This window comes from Entelurus aequoreus, linkage group LG08 (genome assembly GCF_033978785.1).
Source record: "Entelurus aequoreus isolate RoL-2023_Sb linkage group LG08, RoL_Eaeq_v1.1, whole genome shotgun sequence".
NCBI lineage: Eukaryota > Metazoa > Chordata > Actinopteri > Syngnathiformes > Syngnathidae > Entelurus > Entelurus aequoreus.
In genome coordinates this window covers 407,361-412,360 of record NC_084738.1, presented here as the reverse complement: position 1 = coordinate 412,360, position 5,000 = coordinate 407,361, and positions in this window count along the sequence as shown.

Below are 5,000 nucleotides of genomic sequence, written 5' to 3'. Positions count from 1 at the left end.
AACAATTTGTAACCAAAAAATAATAATTATTCTACCCCCAAAAAATGTTTGTAACCAAAAAACATTTGGAAGAAAAAATAAAAAATTCCAATCGTGAAAAATATATATTTGGAAAAAGTATTGAAAAAAATATTTGGAGTATAAAAAAAATGTGTAACCCCCCCCCAAAAAAAATTGTAACATAAAAAAATATGATTTGCAAGCGGAAAAAAAAATGTAATTTCAAAATTCTACCAAAAACCATTTGAAAGACTAAAAAATATATATATAATCGGAAGGAAAAAAAACATTTGGACCAAAAAAACAGACATCAAAAAAAGATTTGTAACATAAAATTTGTAAAAAATATATTTGCAACCAAAAACATATTTTTAACAAAAATGAAAAAAAAATATGTGTAACAATATAATATTATTAACAAAAAATAAAAAAGCAAAACATTAAAAAAAAGAAAATTTGCAAGTGGAAAAAGATTTTAAATAATTAAAAAACGATTTTACCAAAAAAAATGCACAATAAAAAATTCTACCAAAAACAATATTTTTTGGGTTGGTGCACTAATTGTAAGTGTATCTTGTGTTTTTTATGTTGATTTAATTAAAATAAAATAAATTTAAAAAACGATACCGATAATTAAAAAAACGATACCGATAATTTTAACGCATCTCTAATTATTATTATTATTATTATTATTAGAGATGTCCGATAATATCGGTCTGCCGATATTATCGGCCGATAAATGCGTTAAAATGTAATATCGGAAATTATCGGTATCGTTTTTTTTTTATTATCAGTATCGTTGTTTTTTGGGGGGGGGGTTTTGGGGTTTTTTTTTGTTTTTTTTTTAATTAAATCCACATAAAAAACACAAGATACACTTACAATTAGTGCACCAACCCAAAAAACCTCCCTCCCCCATTTACACTCATTCACACAAAAGGGTTGTTTCTTTCTGTTATTAATATTCTGGTTCCTACATTATATATAAATATATATCAATACAGTCTGCAAGGGATACAGTCCGTAAGCACACATGATTGTGCGTGCTGCTGCTCCACTAATAGTACTAACCTTTAACAGTTAATTTTACTCATTTTCATTCATTACTAGTTTCTATGTAACTGTTTTTATATTGTTGTACTTTCTTTTTTATTCAAGAAAATGTTTTTCATTTATTTATCTTATTTTAGTTGATTCATTTTTTTAAAAAGTACCTTATCTTCACCATGCCTGGTTGTCCAAATTAGGCATAATAATGTGTTAATTCCACGACTGTATATATCGGTTGATATCGGTATCGGTTGATATCGGTATCGGTAATCAAAGAGTTGGACAATATCGGCATATCGGATATCGGCAAAAAGCCATTATCGGACATCCCTAATTATTATTAAATTATATATACGTATAAAGATGTATGTTAAATATTTTTTGTTTGTTTTTATATATGGAAACTATTAAATAAATTAAAAAACATATATATGGATGTATGAAAAACAATTATATATATATACTTTTATATATATTAATATATATGTTATTTTTGTGTATCTAAGTATATATATATATTTTTTTTATACATGCATATATAATATTTTTATTCATTTATTCCTCAACTTTATCAGTAATTATTGCCACCTTTCCCAACTTCTTTGTCACGTGTTGCTGGCATCAAATTCTAAAGTTAATGATTATTTGCACACAAAAAAAAATGTTTATCAGATTGAACATCAAATACCGTATTTCCTTGAATAGCCGCAGGGGCGTTAATTAATTTAAAACCTCCTGTCACTCCGGCGTTTACCGGAAACCGGCGGGATGGCCGTGCATGCGGTAATTATTTTAAAACCTCTTCTCACTCCGGCGTTTACCAAAAGGAATCCATAATATTTATGCGTGCGCTTTGAGTGTGATGTAAGCATACCATCATGAAAAGCACATTTATTAAAAAAAACGTTATTATGGTCTTACCTATACTTATAAATGGAGTCCATTTGCAGCTCCTTCTGACCAAAAGCATCGATAACTTGTTTATAGAAGTCTTCCTTATTTTCTTTCTTCAGTTTTAAAAGTCTCTGTCTCGATGGAGATATTCCTTTAATTATTACCTCCTGCTTCCATTGAAAGTCATTATTATTGATGATGATGACATATTATGTCAGACCCACTCGACACAGAGGATGTCGTTGTGGCTTGTACAGCCCTTTGAGACACTTGTGATTTAGGGCTATATAAATAAACATTGATTGATTGATTGATTGAAAGTCCAGTTTAGAAAACTGTTTTATTTTAGATACCGGTATGTAATCCTCCTTGTTAAACGGAAAAAAAAAAAATCTCTTGCTGCGTGTAGTCACTTCTTCTGCAGTACCGGAAGTCGCAAGAAGGATCACTAGCGCGGTAGCGCCCTCTACCACCAGGAGGCGGGAGTCATTTAATGACTTATACAGTATTTGACACACGCAGCTACGGTATATTAATAAAACATAGCTGCTTACTGTTCTTTTTAGCATACTGTACCGGTATTCAATAGTTTGGACCTTAAATCCTACTGAATAGCTCTTTATCTTTTTTCCTTTGTGCGATTGCAAACTACTGAAAGCAGCTTCCTCCATTTTGAAAATGAGGACAGGTAAAGCGTCACTCGTGACGTAACGAATTTGACCCGGCGGAAGTTCTAGACATATGCTAAATATTTTGCGAAACGAGTTTGACCCGGCGAAAATTATAGACATGCGATAATAAAATTAATATTTTGCAAAACGAATTTGATCCAGCTTCAATAATGAACCGGCGATAAGGCCAAGCATGCGTTAATTATTTTGAGAAACGAGTTTGACCCGGCAGTAATTCTAGACGTGCGAATACTATATTCCCTGCACCAATTCAAGGAAATACGGTATGTTGTCTTTGTAGCATATTCAAATGAATATGGCTTGAAAAGGATTTGCAAATCATTGTATTCCGTTTATTTTTACATCTAACACAATTTCCCAACTCATACGGAAACGGGGGTTTTGTACTCCTAGAATGCGTGGCGGGCCACAATAGGGATGTGCGTATCGATCCTGTGGTATCGATATATCGATACTCACACGCTACTCGTTTGGCATCACTTTTCTGAAAAAAGTATCGATATAAACCACAAAACGGCGTGTGGGGGGTGCAAGCATCCTTAACTTCCTATGTGCTGGGACACCCCTGTACCTGGCAGAGTATAGAGCTGGCCCAGTCACGTGACAGGAGACAGCGAATGAGCGTCGTCAACGTGCAACACACACACACAGCCAGCCGACAGCGATACAGCCAGGCATATCCAGTGTTGTCCAATTGTTGACTTAAAACAGGCATTGTTTTTTTAGTAATGTTTACTGAATATTTTTGTGTGGAGTTTGCATGTTCTCCCCGTGACTGCGTGGGTTCCCTCCGGGTACTCCGGCTTCCTCCCACCTCCAAAGACATGCACCTGGGGATAGGTTGGTTGGCAACACTAAATTGGCCCTAGTGTGTGAATGTTGTCTGTCTATCTGTGTTGGCCCTGCGATGAGGTGGCCACTTGTCCAGGGTGTACCCCGCCTTCCGCCCGATTGTAGCTGAGATAGGCTCCAGCCCCCCCCCCCCCCCCCCCCCCCCCCCGCGACCCCGAAGGGAATAAGCGGTAGAAAATGGATGGATGTTTAAATGATTATCCTAAATTCAAATAATTTCCACACAGGGGAATTTACTGTTAGTTGAAAATTGCTTGAGTATTTAAAACAAGATAAGAAAGAGATACAATTTGGAGATTCTTCATCTTTGCATTACAGTTTTATTTTTTTCCAAGAAAATCTTGAATATATGATTGAATGTGATTTTGGTTTTAATCTGTGACATGATTTCTTACATTTCGAAAACATTAGCCTATTTCATATTTCATTAATTGCTAATTATATCACAAACTTTAAAAAATAACTGCAGCTTCTTGCAATTCGGATTTGACTGTTAATTGGAAAGCCCTCATATTTAATTATGATTATATATAATATATAGTTATTATTATATATAAATTTATTTTTCATATTTATGTTATTTATTTAAATTTTACTTTTATTATATATTGACCATAATAAATGTGGTATAAATGGTCTGTATTTGTCTTGTGATTTGTCTTAAATAATAACAATAGTAATAATATTTTTGACTGACAAAAAATTGCCAATAAGAAATTATTGGTATCGGTATCGATGAAAATGCAAGAAAAAGTATCGGTATCGAATCCTAAAAGTGTGGTATCGCCCATCCCTAGGCCACAAGCGACTCCCGGGCCGCACTTTGGACACTCCTGGTTTATTCACCCGCCAACACGTCTTGTTCACTCAAAGTGGTGAATATTGGTGAATATTTCATATTTCATTACTTGCTAATTATATCACAAACTTTAAAAAATAACTGCAGCTTCTTGCAATTCGGATTTGACTGTTAATTGGAAAGCCCTAATATTTAATTATTATTACATATAATATATAGTTATTACTATATATAATATTTAATTTATTTTTCATATTTATGTTATTTATTTAAATGTTACTTTTATTATATATTGACCATAATAAATGTGGTATAAATGGTCTGTATTTGTCTTGTGATTTGTCTTAAATAATAACAATAGTAATAATATTTTTGACTGACAAAAAATTGCCAATAAGAAATGATTGGTATCGGTATCGATGAAAATGCAAGAAAAAGTATCGGTATCGTATCGAATCCTAAAAGTGTGGTATCGCCCATCCCTAGGCCACAAGCGACTCCCGGGCCGCACTTTGGACACTCCTGGTTTATTCACCCGCCAACACGTCTTGGGGGGGGGGCGGGGGGGAAGGGGGCTAAATTGCGATGCCAAAAAGTGAGCTGCGCCTCACGCCTGGTTAGACTTGTAGCTCTCCCTGCAGCACCTTGGGAGCGTGCTGCTGAAATTAGCCCTGACGTGCTAGCAGCTCACAGTTTTTGCATTCAACATGCAG